Genomic DNA, 13,468 nt, shown 5'->3' on the forward strand with positions numbered 1-13,468 from the left:
AAACGGTCAGCTGTTTATTGACGGTCTTCTCGATGACTTTTGCAGGGAAGGGAAGAAGAGAGATGGGGCGGAAGTTCTTGAGGTCTTCCGGGTCCGCTGTGGGTTTCTTCAGAAGAGCGTTGATCTCTGCGTGCTTCCAGCTCTCTGGGAAGTGGCGGACGTGAAGGAGTTGTTAAGGACGTTCCGGAGGTGGGGTGCGATGACGGTGTTGGCTTTGTTGAAGATGTGGTGAGGGCATGGGTTGGAGGGAGAGCCGGAGTGGATGGTGTTCATGACGTGGGTGGTGTCTTCAGTGCTGATGGGGGTCCAGACGCTGAGGGTGGTGGTAGGGGGTGTTTTGGTGATTGGAGGCGGGGTCTGGGCACCGAAGCGGTCGTGTATGTTTGCGATCTTGCGGTGAAAGAACGTGCCGAGGGAGTCGCAGAGGTCTTGCGACGGTGTGATGATGTTGCTGCTGGCGCTGGGGTTGGAGAGCTCTTTTATGATGATGAAGAGTTCCTTGCTTTGGTGCGTGTTGTTGTCCAGCCGCTCTTTGAACGATGTCCTTTTGGTGGTACGGATCAGCTGGTGGTGTTTGTGAGTGGCGGTCTTGAGAGCTGTCAGGTTTTCTGTCGTCTGTTCGTGGCGCCAGGTTTTCTCGGGAGTTCGACAGGATTTCTTCGATTCTTTGAGGGCGTCTGTGAACCATGTGGCTTTCCTGTTTTTGGTCTTGCCTGGAGGGCTCTTCAGTGGGGCAAGTGCGTCGGCGCAGTTGGTGATCCACTGTGTGAGGTTGCGGGCTGTTTCGTTGGTGTCAGTGGTGTCGGTTGGTGGGTTCTGGCTCAGTGACGTGGTTAGCTGGTCTGTAGTGACTTTACTCCAGCCTCTGCGGGGGATCTGTTGCGAGCAGTCGTGGGATGTAGTCTTCTTGAAGGTGAAATGGATGCAGCTGTGGCCGGTCCAGTGTAGTCCGGTGGAGTGGCTGAAGGAGACGTGGTTGCTGGCGGAGAAGATGGGGTCGAGCGTGTGGCCGGCGTAGTGGGTGGGAGTGTTCACCAGTTGCTTGAGTCCGAGGTTGGCGAGCAGTGTGGTGGTGTTGTTGTCGTTATTGTTCTCCAGGTGGAAGTTCAGGATCCCTAGGAAGATGTAGTCTGATAACAAGGGCGTGCGGGCTGATTAAGTCGGCGATGGTTTCACTGAATTGTGTGCGTGGGCCCGGGGGTCTGTAGATGAGGGTTCCTCTGAGGGTGGTCTTGGGGTCGGTGTGGATCTGGAAGTGTAGGTGTTCGGCGGCGGTGAGGGCATCTCCGGTGTTGGTCGTGACGCTGATGGTGTTCCTGTAAATGATGGCGATTCCTCCTTGCGGTCCTTATGGGTGATTTTGTAGCCGTCTGGGAAGGCTATGGCGATGTCGGGGGCTGAGGAGGTGTTCATCCAGGTTTCCGTGAGGAAGGCGACGTCCGGCGCTGTTGTGTCGAGGAGGTCCCAGAGTTCGAAGGCGTGCTTGTGGACGGAGCGGGTGTTGAGTAAGATGCACTTGAGGTGGTTGTTGTTGTTGCTTGGTCCGGAGGGCGGGGTGTAGGTTCGGAGGCAGGTGAATTTGCAAGCTTGGCAGGAGAAGGTTCCGTGGGTGCGTCTCGGTGTGGCTCGGTAGCAGGTGGATGGTCGGCCGGTGTGGAGTGTGTGGAGGGCGGCGGTGTTGTATCTGTCGGGTTTCCCGGCTTTGGCGGGGGCCAGGGGTCCTGGCGCTGGGTGCGGTCCAGGCGCAGACGGGCTTGCCTTAGGCGTGCCTTTGGCACGCCAGCGGCGCGCACGCGGCCGCTGCGCAGCCTCCATTTCAGGGGAAGAGGGAGGGAGGAGCAGCTGGGAGGCGGGAGCGGGCGGCAAATGGGGGACCATGGGGGCGGGCCGCAGGGAACGCAGCGGCGTGAGAGAGCGAGGGGGAAAGCGGGAGGGTGGCACAGAAGGCAAAAGGGCACAAAATACAGGCACAAAATACGGCGGGGCAGGCAGAGAGACAGGCAGCAACAATGGGCACACAGTAAACAAATGAACAAAAATGAAATAAACGCGGAGGAAACCAAAGGACAAACCGGGGCACAGCGAGCGGCAGCAGCAGGGGTAGCTTCACACAGGAGGACTGTGCGGTGGCTGAGGGGGCGACCTACCTGGTGACAGGGTCAAGGATATTGTGCTGCATAACTAAATACTTATAAGGTACCAAAGGCGAGACCTATTGGCTATTCCAATGCTGGTTTAATTTTGACCCACGTGTGAGAGTAGAGATTAATTATGGCCTCCAGGAGTTTGGTTGGTGACCCCCAGCCATTTTTGCTCATAACTTAGCTCTCAAAACTTTATCGAAGGCCGCATTGAGATCGATGAAGCATGAGTACAAATGCCTAGATTTTGCAAAGGCTTGATTGGCTAGGAAGGTAACTGCAGAGATGTTAACAAGGGTGCCCAACTCTGCCCGAAATCCTGTTTGTGTGTATGGTATCAGGTTAGTTCGGCTGACCCAGTCCACCAGGAGGTTCGATGCATATATTTTTGCCTCCACATCAATTAGTGCAATCAACCTGTAGTTGGATGGATCAGAACGAGAGCCCGACTTGTAGATTGGATTTAGGATGCTTCGTCTCCAAGACTCAGGGATGCGACTGGAGGCAATAGCGTGGATGAAGACCAGACCAAAATTAAAGATCATGTCGGAACAGGGCATTTGGTAGACCGTTGGGCCCTGGAGCACCCTCTGATTTAACATTTTTAATAATTTTTAGCACTTGTTCTTGTGGGACCGGCACTAAGACTTCGGGTAGTTTGTGAGTAAGGATGATGTTGACTAGTCCTGTACCCGCAACCCCAATCCCTCTTAGTGTTCCGTTATTCGGGGTATTTGAAAGTGCAATTTCATTAAATAAGAGTTTGATATGGGCTCTCTAGGTGGCTTTCAATGTGTCCGAAATGTGATGTCGGTTCATGCAGTTTTGTAGCTGGTTGATGTGTTCCCAGAAGAGCTTGGAATCCCCTAGTTTACAGGCATTGAACAATTTCGCCCAGATGTGTTTGTGGAATTCCTTCTTGGCCGCCTTAATATCCCTTTTTAACTCTTTTCTTATTTTTAATATTAGGCGCAGGAGTTCCTGGGGGGGTTCTGGGCCCCGGATTCATAATCGCCTTAAGTGCTTATTTAACTGTTGTTTTTGTTTCCTTAAACTTTTGGTGAACCTGGATGCCCCTTTTGATCTTCCTGCGTTATGGCCATGGGCATAGTTTTAGAATTGTTTTTGTTTACTTCCTGAATTAAAGAGTCCCAGGCCTTTATACTCAATGGCTCAAGGTTGAACCTCTTTAAAAGAGTGGTGTATGTACCGATGATATCCTCTATGCTATCCTTTTTCCAGCAGAGACGTTTTAGGTTGTAGCATTGCAAAGGTTCTGAACAGCGTGAAAGATTGCGGTTGATGGTCACTTTCCGCCCTGTCTATTATTTGAAAGTTCGCAATGTACGGAAGAAGATAGAGGTCCGTGAAGATGTAGTCGATAATTGAAAGTGTTTTGTAGGTAACTTGTGTATGCTGCGGGGTAATCTGTCGGGCCTTGACCGTTAAGTGAACACATTGAAAGATCGTCTAAACGGGCCGCACATCTCTTACCGATGTGTATCGCGTCGATTAGAGACTGGTGTGGGCGCTATTGTGCCCTTTTTCGTGTTATGCTCCAAGTTCATGTTGAAGTCACCTGACAATATGATATTAGCGTATGGATGTGTAAGTTTTAATGTTACTAATGATGTCATTAGTTGTTCAATTATTTGCCTCTTTTGTTTAGAAGCAGGGTGAATGTTAATATTCAGTATTAGCAGTCTAGTGAATTGTAAGGCATCTAATTTGACACACAGCAAACAGAAATATGAATTTGGAGCTATTGAGGGGTTCGTTCATGCCATTCCTGATGATGTGTCTGCCGAATTTGAGTGCCGGAAACCCGAAGGCTTGATAGCTTCTGGGTGTTCAAAGGTGATAGTAATTTTTCTGGCTGTGTGCTCAGTGCCCTTTAATGGGCTATGTTGGTCCGGGCCTTTTGCTCCCTTTAGCAGACCTGCTTTGTGAACTTGTGGTTTTAGCGGGCTGGGGTAAAAGGGAAGAAGCTATCTTTTTTTAACTCTATGCCACATTTGGTGAAAGACTCCCTCAGCTGCCAAATCTGCTCGATGAAGAGGTTATTAGCGAACGTGGCTGTTGTGATTTCTTTGCCACTGGGATTCGGGTTTTGTTTTAACTCAATGCTTTCAATGTTGCTAGTGCTAATATGACTAAGGGGACGAAGGGCTTTAAATAGGTCGAGCAGTACGCTTCTATTGAGGATAACATGAGGCCCCCTTGAGACATATTGGAGATTGAAGTCCAATTTGTTGTTGTTTAAAAGGATGCGCTGCAACCCATTAGCTAGCCCCGTTTCCCTTACGCGGAAACCTTTGTTGCCACCCTGGTTGTGGCTGTGCGGTGTTTCAAGATTGCTTCTTTCTTCTCTAGCTTTTTCTTCAGCCAAGTTGACCTCGCCTGAGTAGGTTGTTCTTGTTACGGTTGTAGTACTCCCTGCTATTGATGTAGATTTCACGGTTAGCTTGGCCTGAATTTCTGGATCGTGTTTCTCCTTCCTTACAGGAGGTTTAAATAGACTGTATATTTTTACTGGGGGGAATTGCTCCCTTGTACTAGGATTTGGGCTTCTGGGGATGGCGGAAGACTTGGGAGATGACATCAGTTGCTCCTTGATGCCTGCTGCTTCCAAGGTGATTTGAATTACCTTATCTTCGCAATGGTTCCCTTTTAGAGCAGACGATACTGGGGGTAAATTAGATGCCCAGCTGGTTAGTTTACCATTTCTAGCCTCTCTCAGGCTTTTTCTCTCCTGTTTGGATAGCGGCTTGATTTCTTTTGATAGCAATGCTGGTGATTGCTTATGTTGGTTAGTGAATGAGAGATCCTAAATACCCAAGTTATCAAGTACTCTTGATGGATTAGGTATGGTTGTGTTTTCCTTGACTGACGCTGGGTTTGGTTCCATTTCTCGTGTTTTTTGCCCCTTAAATTGGACTGGAACATTCCAATTCCACGTCCCTTGATTCTTCTTTTTCTTGTTCTGCTGATGTTGCAGGCTTAGTTAAAACTTCCCTAGGTGTACCCAGTAGTTCAGTCAGCAGGGTTGGAGCTGCGGCTAATTTATCTATTATAGTGCAGTGGCAGTGACACATTTGGTAGGTTGTCTCCCGGTCTTGCTGCACCTTCAGGATCATTTCATTGAAATTGTGCAACTTTTATTCAACACCCTGCACGTGAATTGCTAAGATGTTTAAAAGATCTACTTGGGTATCCAACTTGTCTGCATGCTAAGTCATTTCTATACCGATAGTGTCCATGGTCTTTAACAGGAGCGGCCAAACTGAAGGTGTTGATGAACAAGTTTGTTCTGCCGTTGGTGAATGAGTGAAATATTCCTGGTGGGGTGGGCTCTCTGAGGATGGCTTGCTCAAAGAGTCCAGAAGCCTACTGGGTGATTTTTTTTTTGGGTGGGTGGCATCAAAGTGGTGATTCCCAAGTGGTTTGGTAGATGTGACGTCACGTCATTTGGATTGACCTGAAAAAGGTCCTGGCCGAATTGCTCTTCAGCCTCCATTGAGTGGAGAAATGGATCTTGGTTATCGGTGTTTGCGCTGGCAGATCCCTGCAAGTCTGGGTGATGGACTCCCGACAGTGCAGGTAGCTTACCCGAAGTTCTCAAGGTGCTTGTGCTGGTCTGATGCATTAAGACTCTTTCATTGTTTATCTGGCTTGCTATATCCAAGTAAAAAACAATTTAAGTATCTGAAGGGGATGGGAGGTAATGGATTAGTGCCTCGGTTACGTGAGAGTTATTGCTACAACAGGGCTCCAAAGCGCGGAGAGCTTTAGGTGTTAATAATTGAAGGCTTTGGACTTCTTTATATTTGTTGCACGTGGTTTCCAATCCCGTATCCTGGTGGTGGTGGTCGTGGTAGTTTTGGTAGTGGCATCAGTGGTGGTGGTATTGGTGGTGGTGGTATTGGTGGTGGTGGTGGTATTACTGGTGGTGGTATTGGAGGTGGTGGTATTACTGGTGGTGGTATTGGAGGTGGTGGTATTGGCGGAGGTGGTACCGGCGGAGGTGGTGGTACCGGCAGAGGTGGTGGTACCGGCAGAGGTGGTGGTACCGGCAGAGGTGGTGGTACCGGCAGAGGTGGTGGTACCGGCAGAGGTGGTGGTACCGGCAGAGGTGGTGGTACCGGCAGAGGTGGTGGTACCGGCAGAGGTGGTGGTACCGGCAGAGGTGGTGGTACCGGCAGAGGTGGTGGTACCGGCAGAGGTGGTGGTACCGGCAGAGGTGGTGGTACCGGCAGAGGTGGTGGTACCGGCAGAGGTGGTGGTACCGGCAGAGGTGGTGGTACCGGCAGAGGTGGTACTGGCAGAGGTGGTACTGGCGGAGGTGGCACTGGCGGAGGTGGCACTGGCGGAGGTATTGGTTGTGGTAGTGGTATTGGTAGTGGTGGCAGCGGTGGTGGTATTGGCGGTGGTGGTTAACATGATGGGGGGTGGGGTTGCACTCCTCGCTTGTCCGTGTTCTCCGTATTAATTTGAATTATTTTCATTCATATACTGCTTTCGGCGTGCTCAACGGAAACGTGCTCAGCCCAATCGTCACGTATTAAACTAAAGTCACATCCTAAATGGAACACCACTAGGTCCCAAACCGATGTCACAGCCATATACTGCTTGACGCAGTCAATATTTTCTAAACCTTTTCACATTTCATCATTTCTTGAATACTGTTCTCTTTTTAATCCATAAGTTCATCACTTTTTGGTAATCAGTTCCACTGATCAAATCCACACGCAAGGTAAAGAGGCAATTTTCCAAATTTCTTATGTTTAAGACTGGTTATCCAACCTTTCTTCAAAAACACGATAAAAGCCAAGTTCGTAAAAGGCAGTTTATTCAAACCCAATGCATTTCAAGCCAACCAGGCTCTTCGTCAGGGGTAACTGTAAATAGCAATATAGATGAATATTAATATAACATCCATCTTAACATCCATTTTAACATGTGCAATTTATTCTGTGTATATTGCTAACATTTAATCATTTAAAACTGTGTAATTATCTCCCACGTTTATACAACCGTGCTCATTGCATATTACTCATTCCTAAATGTTTACTATTCGGTAACCGGCATATTTGACATCCCAAAACGTATGCTCACTTGCTACAATGCTATCAATGCTGCGCCTTCCCTTGAGTGCCCTTGTTCTCTCCCTCCTCTTCCTTGATGGAACTACCCGTTCATACATTTATACTAGTAGTTTGCGAGCTGCGCACATTATCACCTTCCTTCCCCTGTAACTCACTATTCTGAAAAACCTCTCGTTTTTAAACCCGCCTCCACTCTGTTAATGTGCTCGTATTTTCTTCAAAATTTCCCGCATACCTGCTAGCGATCCATCATGAAAAAAGTCCGTTATCGTCCTTACTCCAAAACTCAATTATCCTCCGCTGCGCAGATCACCCGGTTTTTAAACCCTGGACTCCGCCCTTCTTCCCTCACTACCTCCCATGGTTTAACCTCCTAGTAACCACCTGGTTTCACAATACTCTCGATCTCACTAGAAAAACTAAAGCTCCCATAATACAATGTTCCCGTGATTGCTCCACTCAGCGCTTCAATGGTATATATACTTTTAGCATCATAAATATTCTCGTAAAGAGACCTGCTTCGGTCATCGCCATTTAAAATATTATACAGTAAACATTCTCCGTTTTGTACAGTTCTGACTTTTCCAAAAATAAACATTTCTTTACTGAACGGTGATTTCCCGCCTTGCATGTGAACTCCCATGTCCTAGATAGTCATTTCTCTGAATGTTCATAGGTGGGTGCAAAACCCCGTAGGCTGGTTTATATGATTAACATGATGGGGGGTGGGGTTGCACTCCTCGCTTGTCCGTGTTCTCCGTATTAATTTGAATTATTTTCATTCATATACTGCTTTCGGCGTGCTCAACGGAAACGTGCTCAGCCCAATCGTCACGTATTAAACTAAAGTCACATCCTAAATGGAACACCACTAGGTCCCAAACCGATGTCACAGCCATATACTGCTTGACGCAGTCAATATTTTCTAAACCTTTTCACATTTCATCATTTCTTGAATACTGTTCTCTTTTTAATCCATAAGTTCATCACTTTTTGGTAATCAGTTCCACTGATCAAATCCACACGCAAGGTAAAGAGGCAATTTTCCAAATTTCTTATGTTTAAGACTGGTTATCCAACCTTTCTTCAAAAACACCGTGTTGGCGGTGGTGGTGTTGGCGGTGGTGGTGTTGGCGGTGGTGGTGTTGGCGGTGGTGGTGTTGGCGGTGGTGGTGTTGGCGGTGGTGGCGGTGGTGGCGGTGGCGGTGGTGGCGGTGGTGGCGGTGGCGGTGGCGGTGGTGGTGTTGGCGGTGGTGGTGTTGGCGGTGGTGGTGTTGGCGGTGGTGGTGTTGGCGGTGGTGGTGTTGGCGGTGGTGGTGTTGGTGTTGGCGGTGGTGGTGTTGGCGGTGGTGGTGATGGTGGTAATAAAGCAGGCTTTTGGAAACAACCCGTCTGGTGGCTTTAGTACTGATGACCTGAAACACAGATGTGCTGCATTTATGATTGTTGTTGCCCAATACCTGTTTTTTTTATCTCATTAGGTTGCTCTTCTAATTACAGGCACCATACAGTAGGTTTGTTAGGTGGTTTATCAGAGACACTTTACCCGACAACCACCTGTTGCGTAGATGGATTCCCTTATACTGGCCCTGAAGAACCGCCGCTAGATAATAGGACAACTAGGCGAGAAACATGTTGACCACTTGACAGAGTGCTTAATTCTGAAACATTGCTTCAGTAGTGCGCCACATTGTTTTTAATCAGGTTGGAAGCGCTACTGATTAAAATGATATTCCCTGGTACTTCCAATTCCTGTTTTAATTTTCCTTGGTTCACTCACCTTTACTCCTCACATCTACACATTTAGGCTCCTCACCACCACCGCGCCAAACGGCTAATTGGAATAAAAGATCTCTGCCAAAGAACCCCTCATAAGGAGCCCGTCAGGTATTGCAGCGCCAACCTGACTGGGAGCAGGACCTATGATGAAGCATGATACCCAGCCGGGAGTGTGAGGGCCCTAATTCCAACTGGAGGAACTCCCCGTTCCCCATGTAACTAGTGAGGACTTATGACCACTTAGTTCATCTATCCCCGGAACCAGCTACGTACTGCATCCCTTTTTGAATTTAGCATTAACGGACATAAGCCAATGAAAAATATGGGAGAGGAGGGGGCGCGGCTTCTCTCCCCTACTCCACTACAGCAGTCTTGCAGAGCGAGCAGCGAATGCGCACTGCCACTAGACAAGACCTAAAAATGGATCCTAAGAGTACTGTGAATATGTTGCTACATGGAAAAGGGAAAGAAGAAAAGGGCCAAATTGAATGCATGTCAGATGAGGATGGGGAAGTGTTAGTACTGTGTGATAGGTTAGAAGAACATGAGGTATATGATGGCAATGATAATAATTAACCATAGGACCCATCTCAGTGTGTAATAAAGACTGACTGGCGGATTCATGTTCGCCATACACATTAGTTGATAACGAAACTTGGTACCGTTTGGGTCAAACAGAATTGTTGAGAACAGACGTAGAGTTAGTGGGATATTGTGGAGCAAAGTTACCCGTGATGATACGCAATTAAACTTTTAAGGAAGAGATGCCTAATGTTTTGTGCATGTGGTGAAAAGAGGAAACGTCTTGTTGAGGTGGAGTGGACAGCATGCATTAAGAATTGTGTTGGACCCTAATAAGGGTGAACAAGTCCTGGTGTTGGAGCAGGTGAAGATGGGTAAAGGAGTTTTCAGTATTGTTTGGAGAGAAGTCGGGATGCTTGCAAAACTGTATGAATAAAATGCTCTAGAAGGAAGGGGCAACTGCTGTGGCTCACAAGGTGCTTAATGTACCTATTGTGTTGAAGACCGGAGGATTTGAACAGGTAGTCCGAGAATTATATTACAGGACATAATGAAGCATCAGAATAGTGGAGTCTGGTGGTGACTGCCCGCAAATCTACTGAGAGGATTGGGATGTGGGTGGACTTCAGAGATCTAAATAACAATATATGGGTAAATCGCTATCCCATACCCAATATTGGAGAATTGTTGGCTGAGGTCGAAGGAGGGCAATATTATTCTACACTCAACTTGTCAAGTGCATAGCATCACATTTTGTTACACCAGGAATCCAGATTTTTGATATTGTTCATTACATTTGAGGTACCATTCTATTTTGTGTGAATGCCCTTTGGGTGGCTTGCGCGTCTGCATTAATTCAACAGGTCATGCAACGTTTGTTAGGCGGGTCAGCAAACTTAAGATTTTGCCAGGACTACATTGGTATGGGTGGCAAGCAAGGAGAAACATGATTAATTATTGAGAGCAGTTTGTAGTATCCTGGAAGAAGCAGTGTTCGCAGTTGAAGTTGACAAGTGTAAATTTGCGCTTCCAGAAGCAGAGTATTTAGGTCATACCATTTCATGTGAGGGTATAAGACCCACGGACAAGTTGATGGAATCGATTGAGAAAGCTCCGTGCCTGGAGGATAAGGATCAGTTAAGATGCTTCTGAGTGGCAGAATATCATGCCAAGTTTGTGAACCATTTTTAGGCCTCGCCTAGCGACGCAGCGCATGCGCTGCCCGCCTTGGCGAGACCTATTGTCGTTGGTTTTGCTAGCTAAGGGAGATAGGAGATGTGCACATGCCCGGACAGGCGTGCGTGCATACATCACACTTTCATTTAATGCCGCTCGCACACGTGCACATCTTCTGTCACTCATTGTCTCCCGCTCGCTGTGCCTGCGCGGACAGGAAACTGGGCTTTTTTTCCAAAATGCCGGAGCCACGCGAGTTTGTGACTCTTCTTCACCTCGCCTGTCATTTCAGAGGCACCCACCCGCCCGTCTGAAAATCAAACATTTTCCCATAAACACCTAAACCTACCTCAGGCTCGAGACACGAGAGAGAAACATCTGCATTCTTTGGCAGAATTCCTTGGCCAATGTGGCAAAAGCATCCAAAACGAGTACTTGTAGGAGGTAAAAAAAAAAAGAATTTTAAAAAAGACTGTCAGAGCTCGAGAGCATGCACCTATGGGTTGCGCACTGAATAGGGTGTGTCTGTGGGCGAGCTACTGAGAAGAAAGCAGAGGACACCTAAGAAGTCAGCAGACTTCACCTGCTTTTAAGGCATCCATGCAATTGCCAAACAAGACGAGTTGGTTACCAGGAGCGAAAACTCTGCCATGCCAATTCCGCGAGCACACACGCTGTGATCTTTGGCATCTTGGAAGCACATGATGCTTTCGAGCATTTCTAGGCACCCGAAGCTCATTCTCCAATGTATACTCATTGGCTGTTTTCCTATGCACAGCAGCACTTTAGCACACCACTTGGGGCCGTACCATGAACGATGGGTAATAAGAAATCTCTCATGTTCATGAGGCTGTGATCCCTTGCAAGTAGGAAACGCCTTCGCCCCAGTGACTGCACCATATTGCAGAACAAGCATTTGCAATGTAATAGGTCTCGCATTTTACAAAGTTTGACCTATTGGTATTGTAAATAACAATGCCTTTTATTAATGCAGGTTTTTAAAACACAAATAAAAGGCGTCATTTACAAGGTCAATAGCTCAAAATCTCGCAAATACAAGACCTATTGAATTGCAAATCCTTGTTTGATTGCTCGCAACCTTTGAGGGTTTTATGAAAATGAGACAGAAGGGTGAGTGGACACAAGAGGGTCTACAAGCATGTAAAGACAAAAAATGTATTGTGGACACTGTTGAGTTAAAACCTTTTGAAGTGTGAGACCAAACTATTGTGGCTATGGATGAGAGTATGCATGGGCTAGGAGCAGTTCTAATGCAATCTAGTAGAGTTTGGCTTTACAGTCACTTATTTGCTCTCTTATTGGTTAGCATTTTCCTTCCTCTTCTTGTGTTTAACCTCACCCTGGAACATGGATATATTACTTGTCGCCTTCCACAGCTTTCTTTTCAAGCACTACTTTTTAAGACTCTGAGCCAGTGCATGCGCTGTCTGCGAGACATTTAGTGGGTGGATTTTCAAAGTGCTACCCCACACTTTGGCTGGCCCAGCACTTGCGTTCACACGAGCGTGCCCGCGCGCAGCCGCCATCGGTCTTTCACGGGTCATTAAGCGTGTGGACGCTGCAGCTGCTTTTACTTTCGCAGCCACACGCCCACTCGCTCCGCCCTGTCAATGTTGAAGACCGCTTGTTAAATGTTTTATTCCTCTTCTTTCCTTCAACCATGAGCTCACTCCTCCTACAACACCCCACCTATCCTCACTGCTCTCTCCCACCTACACTTATTTTATTCCTCACCCCCAGGAGCCTTGCTCTTCTTCTTCTTTTTCCTAGGCTCTTCTGACGTATCGGCCTCATCCTTGTCCTCTAGTTCCAACTCTCCATTGAGGTGCGGAAGATCTTCAAGCAGTGATTGCTGCAGTTTCACTGCCGCCATGTTCAAGAGAGAGGGCCTTGGTCTGACCGGAACACTGTGGTTCCTAAAACAACTCTATGATTCAGGGGACCCGGGTTTCCGCTCTAACATCAATCTATGATTCGGCCATCACCAGTCAAGGGGGATGCCGGGGCAGCTGCACACAACATTCCGGAGTACTCATCTATAAACATAGAAAACGGACTAGACCACTTTTTTCCACAGAGGGCTCCATATAGAAACACATTAAAAATACCCAATTAAATACAAATTACATCATATTATTAAGTGCAGCTTTTGAGAACCCATTTCAAAATTAGCTTTAAGTTTTCGCGAATACCATTTTCGATGTGACAATTACATTGGAATATAGAGGTAAAGTAGCTCAGCTCGTAATAACCATTCACGTATTCTGAAGCTTTTAGCTAGTTAAAAACACATTTTCACAAACACTTCGTAAGCTCATAGTATTCGGTTCTCACAAACGCATTCGGTTCACATTTTCAAAATGGCCGACAGACTGGAAGACCGTATTGTCAGGAAGGCTGGTTATTACTGTGCCTGGATAATAGATCAAAGATGAAAACAAATTTAACGTCTTGACTTCTAGGGCTATACCAAATGTGTGTACTTGTTTCCCAACATTACAGGAATTCTAAAGGTTTTTTTTTTTTTTTTTTTTTCAGTGTTATGTAAATACATTGCCTTCTGTATTTATCTGTAAAAATTAGCAGAAATGAAAAGCTGGGAGCCATAAATATGAAGAATGAAAAGTGGGTATGAATAAACCTATGTGTTTCTCAAATGTACACAAACTACTGAGTTTAGGGACCACGATTATTTGTACACCTCTGAATTTGCACTTATCCATA

At 46.9% G+C, this 13,468-nt stretch overlaps 1 protein-coding gene across 2 annotated transcripts in view; it reads right to left on the reverse strand.

Annotated features, from left to right (window-relative positions):
- The window catches only part of EPB41L5 (erythrocyte membrane protein band 4.1 like 5), a 1,262,314-nt gene that overhangs the window by 864,988 nt on the left and 383,858 nt on the right, over positions 1-13,468 (reverse strand). The gene's annotated exons all lie outside the window — the stretch shown is intronic.

Source organism: Lissotriton helveticus, chromosome 3_1 (genome assembly GCF_964261635.1).
Source record: "Lissotriton helveticus chromosome 3_1, aLisHel1.1, whole genome shotgun sequence".
NCBI classification, from domain to species: Eukaryota; Metazoa; Chordata; class Amphibia; order Caudata; family Salamandridae; genus Lissotriton; species Lissotriton helveticus.